The 15,014-nt window shown below is 45.1% G+C and overlaps 1 protein-coding gene across 2 annotated transcripts in view; it reads right to left on the bottom strand.

Annotated features, from left to right (window-relative positions):
- RAD23A (RAD23 homolog A, nucleotide excision repair protein) overlaps positions 1-15,014 on the bottom strand; it is a 1,075,282-nt gene that overhangs the window by 574,218 nt on the left and 486,050 nt on the right. The window lies entirely within an intron of this gene.

The raw sequence follows: 15,014 nt of genomic DNA, 5'->3' as shown, positions 1-15,014 counted from the left end.
GGACTGCTGTCGGATCCCAGGGAGAGCAGCTCCCCCTCGGCGTTTGTTGTGGAGAGGGTCCTATCGAGGGATTCGAGATCCCAGGCTCCTGCTATGGCTCCACCCTGCACTCCATCTCGGACAGGTCTACCTTCCATCACCCGGCCCCAGGGACAGCCTGCGCCTACGTTCCAGATAGTTCCCTTGGAGGAACAGGATGTGGTTGGTGAGGCCTCTTCGGACAGCCCCCCTGAGGAGGTCCCTCACAAACGTAAGTGCAAGAGGAGGCACTTGGACTCACCTGACAACAGATACAGATTTGGAGGAAGGGGAAGGTTCCCTAAGGTCACCCCCCGAAGACATCTCCTTCGGAGACATCTTGGAAATGCTTTGAATTAGAGGGGGGTGGTCCGCCCAAAAACCTTCCTCGGATGAGTTTGTATTTCTGGAGGCATTTGACACAGGCCCATCTACCTCTTGGGTGTCCCCTCCCGCCGACCCCCTGGTAGATCTGATTACTACCAGGGCATGGAAGGAGCCAGACACTGTGGAGCCCATTCCCAAGAGGCCTGATAAGATTCTTAGCCACCCTTCTGATAGAGCTTGCTGGAGCAAGGGTGCTCCCATAGATGCCATGTTGGTGGCTGCCGCCACTAAAAAGGAACTGGCCCAGGAGAATTCCTCGGTCCATCCTCCAGACAAGGAGTCCCGGATGATGGACTGTTTGGGGAAGCGTATGTTCGCTTCAGCCACCTTCTCAGTAAGGTCGCTGAATTATATGGCACACGTCATACGACTCCAGCAGGATCTTATCAAAGAATACGCCGGGTCGCCCCCAGAGTCCATGTCGGCAGAGGATAAGAAAGTATTCTCTACCCGAATGGCCACACTCAAATCCATTTCTAGTACCTCTATGCGGCTCCTCTCCCATGCCGCGGAAGGAGTCGCTAGAGCAAGCGGAGCGTGCATTTTCTTACAACTGCATGCTTGGCTCCGCCATTGTGACTTCGCGGAACCCTTCAAGGCGTCCTTCACTAATGCCCCATTTGACGGTTCTTCCCTTTTTGGCAAGACATTACGCGACACGGTCCAGAGCGAAAAAGATGGGAAGATGGCTGCCATCTGAGTCAGCTTCTCTGCTCTCCAGAGGTCCTTAACTAGGAACCAAAAGGGACAGAAGATATGGTTCCGGAAATCTCAACAGTCCCGTTTCGCTCCGGACCCCTCATCCTTCAGAGGCAGAGGAGGACAGGGTGGACACCAGCCCAGAGGCAGAGGGGGACCGAAGAATTTCGGGTCGAGAGAACCTTTTTCTGATCGGCCCACGCAGCAACCCTGAGGGGCTTACCAGACTGCTCTACTCTGGAGGCAGTCGGGAGGCGTTTCTCGAGGCACCTAGCCATGTGGGAGTCCATTACTACAGATCACTGGGTGCTTCGGATCATATCTAGAGGTTACAAGATTCCCTTTCTCAACCTTCCTCCCAAACCCCGGAGCCTCCCCGATGTCCCACCCAATCGAAGGGAGGCAGCAGCTGCAGAAATCCTTCAGCTGCTATAAAAAAGAGCTATCCAGCACGTCCCCCCAGATCAATCCGGATCAGGCTTTTACTCCAGGTTCTTTTTGGTGCCAAAAAAGACGGGGGACCTAAGACCCAATCCTCTATCTATCCTTCCTAAACCTGTCAGTGGCCAAAGAAAAGTTCCGGATGGTCACCATTCAATCCATTCTCCCACTCCTGCAGGAGAACGACTGGATGTGCTCCATAGACCCCAAGGACGCGTACTACCACATTCTGATGGACAGGCGATCCAGAAGGTATCTCCGCTTCCGGCTGGGAGCCAGCCACTACCAGTTCAGGGTCCTCCCCTTTGGTCTCACCACAGCCCCCAGGGTGTTCACCAAAGTGTTAGCAGTGGTAGCGGCCCACCTGAGGCTTCAGGGAATACAGGTCTTTCCGTACCTAGACGACTGGCTCCTGTCCGCCCCCACCAGGCATCTACTGTGTTCAGCCAGAGATTTCCTCCATCTGGCTTTCCGACTGGCAATTACAATCAGTATCAAAAAAATCTTCTCTCCACCCAACCCAAGTCTTAGACTTCATTGGAGCCAGATTGGACACAAATCTTCTGCAGGTCTTTTTGACTCCGGACCGACTTCGGACTCTGAAGTCCACGTACTAGCTCTTCTGAACTACCCGGCTCCTCCAGCGGAATTGGTCCTGAGGGCGCTAGGCTCTATGGCAGCGACTATCAATCTACTACCCTTAGCGCGCCTGAACATGAGGGTACTGCAATGGACCCTACAGGTCCAATGGTCCATTCTACAACATCCCCTGTGTTCACCCATTCCCCTCAGCAGGGTCTGCAAGAAAGCCCTACTCTGGTGGCTCCAGTCTCCGGACCTCCAGAAAGGGCGTCCGTTCTCGATGCCTCTTCCTCTTGCCACAGTGACCACGGACGCTTCTCGCCTGGGGTGGGGCACTGTATGGGCAGAACCATCCAAGGCACGTGGACCCAATCAGAGACCTTGTTGCACATCAATGTCCTAGAGATGAGGGCGGTGCTTCTTGCGTTGCAAGCACTCCAAGCCCTTCTTCCCTCGGGAACTATTGCAATTCAGACAGACAACATGTCAGTTGTCTGATATATCAACAAACAAGGGGGAACCAGGTCTTACCCACTTTGTCGAGAGGCCATGAGAGTTTGGGAATGGGTGATTTCCACCAACCGCTTTCTCATAGCAATGCACATTCCGGGTTGGTCGAACATCTTGGCAGACAGGTTGAGTTGAACCATCCTTTCACCATACGAGTGGTCTCTGAATCCAAGAGTGGCGAAGCAGATTTTCCTCAAATGGGGTCAACTTTGCTGCGATCTCTTTGCGTCTCCTTCGAACGCAAAGTGCAGTGACTACTTCGCTCTAATTCCCCCACCGGGGGAATCCCCCAGAGACATTCTGTTGCATGTTTGGCCATCCGGTCTACTTTATGCTTATCCTCCTCTTCCCCCAATGCTGAAATTCTTGCAGAGCCCCATTCTGGCCTCGTCAGCTTGGTTCCCTTGCCTGTGGTCTCACCTATTGAACCCACCATGGGTTCTAGATCCCACACCGGATCTGATCTCCCATCCGCTAGGGTTGACAGCCCCGAACCTGGACAACCTCAAACTGACAGCTTGGTTGATCCAGTTCCAATGATAGCTAGGACTCCCGGTATCTCATCTGTTAAGGCTATTTTAGTAGCCGCTTATAAGCCTTCCACGAGGAAGATTTATAATAGTAAATGGAAGCGTTTTTCAATCTGGGCGGAACGCAGAAACCTAGATCCCTATACAACTCTGTTACCAGCAGTGCTAGAATTCTTATCTACCTTATTCGACTAGGGTGCTAGCTCCTCTACGGTCAAAGTCCAATTAGCTGCAATCTCCCACTGTCATGTCGGAAATGGTCTCTGCCCCCTGACCTCTTCCAAATTTTGTAAGACCTTTTTAAAAGGCACTTTTCTCTTGAGACCTCCGGTTAAAGACCCAGTGCCTCCATGGGATTTAACTCTTGTTCTCCAATCTTTGACAGCCCCCCTGTTTGAGCCAGCAGCCTCGGTGGACCTAAAATTCTTATCCTGTAAGACGGCCTTTCTCATTGCCATCACTTCGGCTAGAAGGGTTTTGGAACTTCAAGCCCTTTGCGCCAAACCGCCATACTTGGTTTTTCACAAAGATAGAGTTTCCCTCGGGACCAATCCTTCCTTCTTGCCCAAGGTAGTGTCGGAATCTAACATCACCCAATCCATTAATTTACCAGTATTCTTTCCAAATTACCAGAACAAAGGTGAATATAAATTGCATTCTCTGGACATACACAGGCAATTAAGATTTTATCTGCACAGGACCGCTGGTCACAGGAAATCGGACCAGCTCTTCTTATCCATTGCAAAACCTTCTTTGGGGAAGCCAGTATCGAAAGTTACATTGTCCAGATGGATTTCCCAATGTATCTTACTAGCATATCAAAGTTCCGGCCGTCCCGAACCTGAAGGAGTCCACGCTCATTCTACTAGATCAATTTCCACCTCGGCTGCTTTTTGGTCCAGGGTCTCCTTGGATGACATTTGCTCAGCAGCCACTTGGGCTTCATCTCATACGTTCATTAACCATTATAAGTTGAATATCATTTCCAGAGGGATAGCATCCTTTGGCTCCGCAGTGCTCTGGAATATTCTTCCATGAGAACCGCCCAAGGTATGTGTAGCTGGGGACTCTGTCCCACAGGTTGATGGACAAATGAAGTTAACTACTTCAGATTTAGAAGTTATGTACTCACCATAACGTTCCATCTGAGTAGGTAATCTTCATTTGTCAGCAACCGACCCTCCCTCCATCCCCCTAACCTATAGTGCGCATTAGAAGGATTCCTAGCCTTTGTTTCCAGCTTATTTAGGTTAGGATTTATAAGCGACTCCTGTGTTATAATATTCTGTGTTGCTAAGCAAACTTGATCTGAGGACAGGCAGGGTTAGCAGGGGATTATGGGTAAGGGGGGAGGAGCTTGGAGCTCAGATCTTAGCTGTTTGAAGCTGCCGGCTCGGATCCGATACCCACAGGTTGCTGACAAATGAAGATTACCTACTCAGATGGAACGTTATGGTGAGTACATAACTTCTAATTTTCTTCCCAAACATTTGAATATAAGGAAAATATACCTTTTATTTCTTAGTTGTACATAGACAACCTTACCTACATAGAACCAAGGAGTTTACAAAAACAGGTCACTGTATGTTTTCCTTTAAGATGGGTAAGCCAGTTTTCAGTGTTATTCTGCAAAATGCATAAAAAATTGTATTTTCCATGTTTTTATTGGGAAAAACCTAATCTTACATAGCACCCGAAAAAGAACATTCAATCAGGTTGATAGTTACGTCAGCAGCTTTTTGGGCTAGAGCTACCATTAATGACATTTGTGCAACTGCCACTTGGTCTTATGCTCACACTTTTGTTTCTCATTACAAATATGACATAATTTCCGGGAACACAGTATCATTCAGTTCTGTGATGTTCTGGAAAATCCTTCCATGAGGGCCATCCAAGGTATTTGTAGCTGGGGATTCTGTCCCATTCGTTGAGGAGTGAATGAAAGTGACAGGTATAAAAGTTATGTACTTAACATAATGTTCCATCTCTCTTTTCCATTATCATTCTTCAACTTCCCTCCCACCTTCCCCCTATCCATGTCTTTGGGAGTGACCTAATAGTATTATTATTTGGAGCCATTGTACCTGTTTGAGCTCCTGATCTTTCAGCTATCACTGATCTGTCTTAGCTATTTGAGTTAATTTTTTTTTCTGTGATATGGTATCTTAGCAGCAAACTTGATCTGAGGTAATACATTGATCAGGGGCATTATGGGTAAGGGAGGATCTCCGGAATCGGATCCTAGAATTTTTAGAAAGTGGCTGAGTTGGATTCGAACCCATTCATTGAAGAGTGAAAATGGACAGCACAGATGGACCGTTACAGGGATTGGGGGTAGCTTTTACTTTTTAACGAATGAGTAATGTGATCCATGTTTTACCTTTTTTAACCATAATTTTTAAGGTAAAGTAAAAACAGATTTGGGTTTAAAGGGGTAGTTTGGATTTACGAGAACTTTTAGTAGCTTTGATGACTTGGTCAGAGTGTTGGTATTTTTGAAGACATAAAAAATACTTGCACAAATGTATAGATGTTTTTTGTGTTTCACTGTTGCAGTCATCACACTTGGGTTATCCTGACAGAGGTAGTCCTCAGTTGGCCCAAATACCAGAGGCTTAATATTTCTGCGTCGGTTGCTGTCGCTTCAGGACTGATGTCAGGTAGTCAGTGGTATAAAATCAGGCAGCCGACGCCATTACCATCAGTCTTTCTTGCCGAGGAGCACGACACAGAAGCAATTCACATTAGTGCCGGTCAGCCGCTACCAGAGTTTCATCTCCAAATTTAAGTTGAAGTCTTCTAAAGCCAACTTCCCCATTGGGGATCCTCTTTTCTTGCTCTAACCAATGTCAGAAAAAGTTAACAATCGTCTCGCCTGTGGAAAGCAAATACCACACCGAGACTTCCATTCTTGCTGTCACCTGTTTAAACCCAGACCACGACATCCCTCGCTATCGCTTTTGTGCTTCGTTCAACACCAGAACTGTACGTCGTCAGGCCCTTATAGTAGCTAAATATATTCGCTCTCAGTCTCTGTATTTCAAAATGGCTTCGGTAAGCCATCCAACTACCGATCTTCCGAAAAAAACGTAAGGATAAAGACAGAAACAGACTGCCCAGGTCCAAAACTGCCGATGACTCTTACGTTAAGCTAGTCGCCAATTCACCGGTCTTCAGTGAGGTGCTTTCGCAGCCCCTGATGCCCGCTTCTGTGAATTTGCAGGCTGCTACCGAGACCCGTTCGGAGTCCGGTATGCCACGAGACTCTTAAGGATCCTGCGGATGTCTCTACCTTGGATGGGTCCAGAGCTGCTAAGCAGGCACCAGCTTCGGAGTAAGTTCTTTGCACTACCAATACTCTACACAAACAGACGTCTTTCGCGTCTTCAGTTCTTTCTAAAACTACAGAGTTTCTAAAGCCCAGGGTACGAACTATGCCTAAAAAAACTGACGACCCAAGCTCAGGCACCTACTACCATGCCTCTGTCTCAAATGCTTAAAATGGCGGAAATCCTTATCGTGCTTATTAGGGGAAGCCAGCCTACCCCTTCCAAAAGAGAGACTTGTCCCCAGCAGTTTTATCTGACCAGGAGTCTGATGAGTCTGAGGTTTCTGAGAATATGAAGACATGCAACCCCTATCTGCTTATGAGGATTCAGATGCAGAGGAATCCATTCCTTTTGCCTCTCCTTCAGAGGATTTTTCATTTGGTGAAACCCTACATACTTTAAGGGAGCATTTCCACTGGGAATGTCAGGACTATCCTCAGTCCAAAAAGAGACTCAGGGAATTCTTAGACTTACACAGCACAGACCTTTAGCCATTCCTTCTGTCTTGGATGTTGTGGATGATGTCTTTATGGAATCCAGTTTGACTCCTGACACCCTTTCTCCTACTCCCAGGAAACCTGACCTGTGTTAAGAGTCCCTGACTCTCACAAATTTCTTTTCAAAAATCCTATTGCTGACGAAGTCATCTCCCAGGGACTTAAAGGAGTAAAAGCAACCACAGCTAAGAATCCCACCCCCTCGGACAGGGATTCCCAAGCTTTAGACAGATGGGGTAAAAAAGCATACACCTCTGCAACTCTTGCTATTAGAGCATTAAATGGTCAGTTCCACATGCTGAAATAGCAGCATACCATGGAACTCCTCAAGCAAAAAATATCTACCTTTCCTGCTTGTGCAGAAAGTAAAGAAATACAGGAGGTTATGCATTCTGCATGCCAAGTTACTAAACACACTTTGCAGTGTGGCTTTGATACCCTAGAAGCATCTTGCAGGGCAGCAGCCACAGGTTCTGTACTTAGGCATGCTTGGCTTAAGGAACAGACCTTGCCAAACCATGTCAAATCTAAACTATTGGACGCACCATTGAACAAAGACAATTTGTTTGGCACCAAGGCAGAAGAGGTCTTAAAAAAAAAATGGAAGAAAAAGCTAAATATAGGCAGACAGACATCCTACAGGTTCAGCATCCGAGGTTCACTAGGCATTGCCCCTCCAAACACTGGTCCTTTCCAACCCCCTCCAGGCCAGCTCGGACAAGACCTAGGGCAAGCAGGCCCCCAAGACAGCAGTCCCAGGGAATGCAGAGATCTAAGCAGTGAAGTTCCTCCACTTCAAAAACAGGGAGTGCTAAGCCACCCCTTTATGAAAATAACTCACAATGACTTTGCACCTCCACCCCTTACCTCTCCGCACCTGCTCGTGAGCCTAGGAGGAAAACTCTCCTCCCATGCAAAAAAATGGACCTCTATTACCAACGACCAATGGGTTCTCAACATAGTGTCCCAGGGATACAAATTTTATTTCCACACACTGCCATCCCCAAAAGGGTTCCCAGATCTTCCTCCAAACCAGTAGGCACAGGCCAAAAAACAGGTAAATTCCCTGCTGTCCATGAGGGTAATACAGCCTGTTCTGGCAGACCAGATAGGCCAGGGTTTCTATTCCAGACTTTTTCTGGTGCCCAGAAAAGAGGGCAACTGGCACCCAATCCTTGATCTATCAATTCTAAACACCTTCCTGGTAATACCAAAATTCAAAATGCTCACCCTCCAGCAGCTTCTTCCTATGCTTTCCAAGGGTGCTTGGTTATCCACCCTAGACCTAAAAGAGGCCTACCTACACATCCCAATCAGGGATTCTTGCAGGAAATATCTACGTTTTAGGACAGGATTCTATGCACTTTCAGTTCTTTTCGCTTCCCTTTGGCATATCCACTGTGCCCAGAGTTTTCACAAAATGCTTGGCTCCAGCCATTGCTTTTTGCAGACAAAGGAATATTCAAATTTACCCACACTTAGACGACTGCCTGATTCAGGCAGACAGTCAGGAAAAGCTGTTACAGCATCTGACCTTTGTAAAAGACCTACTGACCTCCCTGGGGTTTACTATAAACGAAAAGAAATCCAAACTAGTCCCCACTCAGAAAATTGTATTCCTGGGAGCAAGCCTGGACACAGTCTCCCAGTTGGCATTCCTTACTCCAGAAAACAAACATACCTGACAGGCTACTTCTCTCAACTAGCCACCAGAACCCAGTTATCTGCAAAGAAAATTCTGCAAGCTGTAGGGTTCATGGCATCCTGCATTCTACTCATTCCATATGCCAGACTGCATACGAGGAAACTGCAGTGGTACCTAAAAAGCCGTTGGTGTCAACACTGTCAGGACCTGGAAACTATCATACCTATAATACCCTGTCTAAGGAAAGATTTTCTTTGGTGGGCAGCAGCATGCAGCCACAGCAAGGGTCTTTACTTCTCACAACTCCAAGCTACCCAGACCCTCACCACAGATGCAACACATTATGCCTGGGGTGCACACCTTGACAGCAGATGCATTCAGGACCATTGAAGCCCAAATCAAATACATCTGCACATCAACCAGAAAGAGTTGCTAGCTGTCAGATCCCTACTCTCCCCGGGGCCTTTAGTGATCAAAACAGACAGCACCACAGTGATGTGGTATATCAACAAGCAGGGAGGAACTCACTCTTATCCTCTCTGCAGGTTCGCCATGACCCTTTGGCACACGGCTTCAGCCATGCAGATTCACCTAATAGCACAATTCCTGCCAGGCTCCCAAAACTCACTGGCAGACAACTTAAGCAGAAATCTCCTAGACCCACACAAGTGACAGCTAGACCACATAACCTTCAACCTTGTAATCCAGAAAAAGCGCACCTTGAAATTGGACCTCTTTGCCTCCCACAGCAATTACCAGCTCAGCAAATTCTGCACCAGGAACCTCACAGCAAGGCCTGGAAAGTGGGTGTTCTATCCTTCCAGTGGGTAAACCTCTCGATCTGTGTGTTTCCCCTCTACCTCTAATTTCAAGAGTACTGTTCAAAATAAGAGAGGAAAAACCAAGGGCGATCTTGATTGCCTCTGACTGGCCACGCCAGCACTGGTACCCACTGCTGCACAGCCTGTCACCATAGCACCTACCTCACATCCCAACACTCCTGACCCAGAAGAACGGAGAATTCATGCATCCACAATTGCAGACCCTGAACCTGGCAGCCTGGCTTATTCCCTGACCTCTCCTCCAGCTACCAGCCTAAGCAAACAAGTCCTGGGTGTTATATGTGAGGCCAGATGCCCCAGCACTAGGAAATCCTATGCTGACAAATGGAAAAGGTATTGCACCTGGATCAAGGCTAAAGGAGCTGAAACAGCACAACCCTCCCTACCACTCATCCTGGAATACCTAGCAGACCTACTACACAGGGGCCTTTCCTTCTCTTGTATTAAAATTCATGCCTCTGCCATCTCTGCTCATTACAGCACAGAGCCACCTCTTTTCTCTCACCCTCTCATCAAACAGTTCCTAGGAGGGTCTAACAATTTAAGGCCACCCAGAAGAGCTCCTCCCGCAGCTTGGGACCTTAATTTTGTGTTGGAAAAACTCACACTTACCCCCCCCTTAGTGCCTGCAGCTTCAGCAGAGTTAAAATTCCTCTCTTGGAAAACAGACTTGCTTCTGGCCATCACTTCTGCTAAAAGAGTTTCAGAGCTACAAGCTCTCATGTCTGTAGACCCCTTCATCGTTTTCCATGCTGACAGGGTCTTCCTCAGGAGTAACCCAACTTTCATGCCTAAAGTGGTGTCCAGTGTGGCTCTCAACCAATCAGTTCATTTGCCCACCTTTTTCCCTAACTCACAAAACAAAAGGGAAAGGATTCTACATTCTGTAGATGTGCACAGACAGCTCAGATTCTACCTGGATAGGACTACATCTTTTAGGAAAACTGACCAATTGCTAGTCAGCTTTGCAGCAGGGGCAGAGGGCAAGGCCATATCCAAACAATCTCCAAATGGATAGCACACTGCATCCATTTCTGCTACAAACTTCATGGGAAACCACCCCCTAAGGGGGTCAGAAAGCTTTCCACCAGGGCAACCTCCACCTCTGCAGCTTTTCTCAGAGGGGTCCCTACCAGGGACATCCTGGAGGCTGCAACATGGACTTCTGTTCATAGTTTCATCAATCATTACCACCTGTCTATCTTCTCCAAATCTAGGGCAGGCTTTGCAACCGCAGTATTGCAGGGCATCCTAGCCAGCCCCCAGTCTTCTTGACTGCCTCCACCCTTTTCTTCAGCTTTGGGAATCAAACGAAGTGTGATGACTGCAACATTGAAACATGAAGAACATAGTACAGATGTATACACTTAACATAACTGTAGATGTTCGAATGTATTTACTGTTGCAGTCCTGGATGTTCTTCGTGTTTCACTGTTGCAGTCATTACATTTGAGAAAGTCAAAAAAGCACAACACAAGAATGGTTTGGTGGAGTCGGATAGAACCCTCTGATATATATAGACCGTATCCTCGCCTCTCGTATAAAGCACGACACTCTTTGATAAAATAAAAAGAAGTTTCTTTATTAACGTTTAGCGCTTTCAGCTGTCACCAGCCTTCTTCAGAACAAATATTCTCTCCTAAATCAGAGTTTAAATACATAACTGATTATCTCCTTAATTGATAAATTCATAAAAAACCGCCAAAAAACATTTTGACTTTTAAAAAGACATGACCATGATTTACAAGTTCAACTAAGTCATATATCTGTAATACTACTCATGTGAGTGTCTACAAACCACAATACATAATCATATACAGATTTATTAAAAAATATATATTAAAAAATATATATATATATGTACGAAATGCACTTTTAAAATTACTTGTGAATTTTGTATAACAACCATTGTTTGCATTATGATCTTGATAAAACATGCTTTTAAGTATACCTTAACATTCAGGTGGTTCATGTAAATTGTTATGTGCCTCAGGTTTACAAATCATATTATTTGATGTTTAATAGATTATTCCAAGGCTAAAAATGGTTTCAAACTAATGAAATCATTAAGCCCTGGGGGTCTTGTGGAGTCTGTCAGGATTTGCCACTTACTTTCACATAATGCTAACTTAGTTTTCCAATCACCTCCGAATGGTGTGTACTCTACCTGCTTTCGATTATGGAAAAAAGCTATGTTCCGCCTTTATCTAAAATATGTCTGCATAGTGCGTTTTTGTGTCCCCTTCCTATTCTATACAGGTGTTCATAAATCCGTCTGTTTAGTTGTCTTTCAGTTTTTCCAATGTAATGGGCGTTGCATACTGTACATATGGCCACATAGACCACCTGTTTACTTTTACAATTCCCCTTTTTTGATTTAATGACTGTGTGACATATGTCATTTATCTTGATTGTTTTGCTTGTATTGATGTATTTGCATTGCTTACAGTTACCACATTTTGTGGTCCCTTTATCCATGTCCCCTTGTATTTTTGTATGACCTTCTTTTTGCAATATTCTCTTTATATTTGGAGCAGTTTTAAAAACACATCTGGGTTTATTACCCAAGATTTGCTCCTTGTCGATGATCATCAAAGTTTGCCAATGCCTTTCTAATATTTCTTGTATCAAATAAGTTTTGGGGGAATACATGAGTACGCATACCCTACCTCCAGATGTATGTGGGGTATCTTCTTTGGCAATGGTAGTAAATGTGCCCAAAAGTGGAAGGTATTTCTTACCCCATTCACAGGTCACATAATTGATGACCCCTTCCACCATTTTCTCTGGGTAGGCTCTTGTAATGAACATATCCTTGATAATGTCCATTTCCTTTTCCACCATGTCTTTATTAGAAGTCATCCTTGCCACACAAATGCATTGACCTTTAACTATGTTGCTAAAGATGTGGGGAGGATGATTACTGCTGTAATGGACATAATCATTGGAAAAGGTGGGTTTTCTATAAATTCTGGAAGAAAATCCACTGTCCTTTTTGGTTAGTAGGACATCTAAATATGACATTTCTTCATGACTGTATTCAAAAGTGAATTGGAGGAAATCGACTGTTTGATTGAGAAAGGTCATAAATTCCAAAAGTTTGGCTTCAGATTCCTTCCACAAGATGAAAATATCGTCCAGGTATCTGGCATATAGGGCGATGTTGTTGAAGTGTGGACTTTTGAAGATGTACTCAGATTCCCATTCTGCCAGAACCAAATTGCAAGATGGGGCACAGGCGCTCCCATCGCAACTCCCTAGTCTGTCTGAAGTATTCACCTTGGTGCAAAATGTAGTTGTAGTCCAACACCAGAGACATCATGTGCACAAAAGACTGACCTTGTCCCAAGAAAAATCAGTGAACCGTAAGACTTCTTTCAAAAATTCCAACCCTTGGTCCTAGGAATGCTGGAAAATAGATCTACCACATCTACAGTCAACAAGATGGAATTGGTGTCCTGTAGATCTTCCTTTAAGGCCCTAAAATCTCCAAGAATCCTTGATGATGTGAGGAATGCCCTCATAAATCTTTTTTAGCCATCCATCTATCAATTGTCCTATTTTGAATGTCTTGGATCGAGGCCTGACACGATGGGACGGGAAGGGGTTGCTCAATGGATTTGTGTACCTTAGGTATGCCCACCATCTTAGCTAAGACTGGGTGATCCACTTTCAAAAAGGAATAAGTCTCGTTGTTAATCCTGTTGCGATAAGATATTCTTCCAGTATAAGGTCAATGCGCTTGTGTCCGATGTTCACCTGGTTTAAGGATATGTTCTCATAATTCCCTGAATGGTGTAGAATGTTGTCTATCTCCTGGTCGTAATCTTTAGTTGAAAAATCCGGCCCCTCCTCCTTGGGTTTCATAACTCTGATGTCCTTGTTGAAGGTGAGGTCTCGTAAACATTGCCTCTCCTTCTTAGATAGATTGTCTACTACTTGCCCACTCAGATGTTTTTCTTTATTGTGTACCCAATACATATCATTGCAGACTAGACGTTCAAAATTCGTCACATGGGATTAGCTGTGGGGATATGCATTACTTTTTCTTTAGAGTTGTCCCTGCAATGCCTAGGCTTCTTTGTTCCCCTTGGGGTTGCTTGTCAAACTGCAAAGCCAAATTTAACTTTCGACAATATTTCTTCACCTCTTTTATGCTGTCTATGATGCTCCAGCCCTTCATCGGTATGAACTTCATACCCTTGCTTAAAAGTTGTGCACATGAGTTGTTGATGTTAAAAGTGGTATAATTGAATACCTTAAAGCCAGCATGTGTGATGATTTTGGAAAGGAATCAATTTTGAATCTCAATTGCATTTTCTATTGACTTGTTCACCACATTTGTCAGATTCAGATTCCTCAAAGGTGATACTCCCTGTCGAATGTGATTGCCCGTGGTGTATGTGTGTGGGGGGTAGCATCCTCCAAGCCAAATGGTATCTCCCCTGAAAATTTTCTTCTAACAGATTTACCAATATAATTTTTTCTGGGCTCATTCCTAGTATGTATATTAGTATCCTTATATCTAGGCCAAATATATGCTCTCTCTATTCTATATGCCTCTAGGTCACGTTGTAATTTTTTATCTTTTCTACTCACATTTGTCTGTACAGAATCCTCTGCATACACAAATTGCTTCGAATAATATTCCTTCATCTCGTCATATTCATTGTGCTGTGTAATGTTATTTTGAATACTTTCTAATTGTTCTACCAATATACTAAGTTTGTCATCCATATGTTTAATCATTAATTTCATATATTGTTGTCCAAATCCATCAAATAACTTATTAAACTCTTTTTCCACATCCGTGGTATATGTGATACCTAACGTCATTACATTTGTGTTCTCTGCTTGCAGTAGCCCTCAGTTGGCCTGATTAACAAAGTCTTGGGTCCTGCGTCGGTTGTTGTCCCTTCTTCCATGACGTTAGGTCGTCAGGGGTATAAAACATGCAGCTGATGCCATGACATCAGTCTTTCTTGCCGTGCGGTGCCCGAAGTAGAAGCAGTTTGCAAGTGCCAGTCGGCTGACTCCTGAAATTTTCGTTTTCGAGTTTCAGAACCAAAGTCTTCAACGAAAGCTAAGTACCCCGTTGGGAAACTTTTTCTTGCTCCTTACCGATGTCAGTAAAAGTTAATAATTGCATTACTTGTGGAAAGCAAATACCTCACAAAGATTTTAATTCGTACTGTATTCCTTGCTTAGGCCCTAACCACAACGTACCTTGCTGTCGGTTTTGTGCTTTATTTAATCAGTGCTCTATCCGTCGTCTGTATATTTTCACTTCTCTGTTTAATTATCCAGAAATGTTGTCGGTTATCCATCCGACTACCGGGGTTCTGAAAAAACGCAAAGATAAAGACAAGCCGCCGAGGTCCAAAGCTGCCGACGATGCTTATCCTAAGCCAGTCGCCAGTTCACCGGTACTCAGTGAGGCGCTTTCGCAGCCCCTGATACCCATTACTTCTTGAAGTCCTCTACTGAGACCTATTCGGAGTCCGGTATGCCGCGAGATGCTTCAAATGTGGGAA

This window comes from Protopterus annectens, chromosome 9.part0 (genome assembly GCF_019279795.1).
Source record: "Protopterus annectens isolate FY-2018-M chromosome 9.part0, PAN1.0, whole genome shotgun sequence".
Classification (NCBI taxonomy): domain Eukaryota; kingdom Metazoa; phylum Chordata; order Ceratodontiformes; family Protopteridae; genus Protopterus; species Protopterus annectens.
Note: the sequence above shows the minus strand (reverse complement) of the source record. Positions and strands in the feature narration are given on the sequence as shown.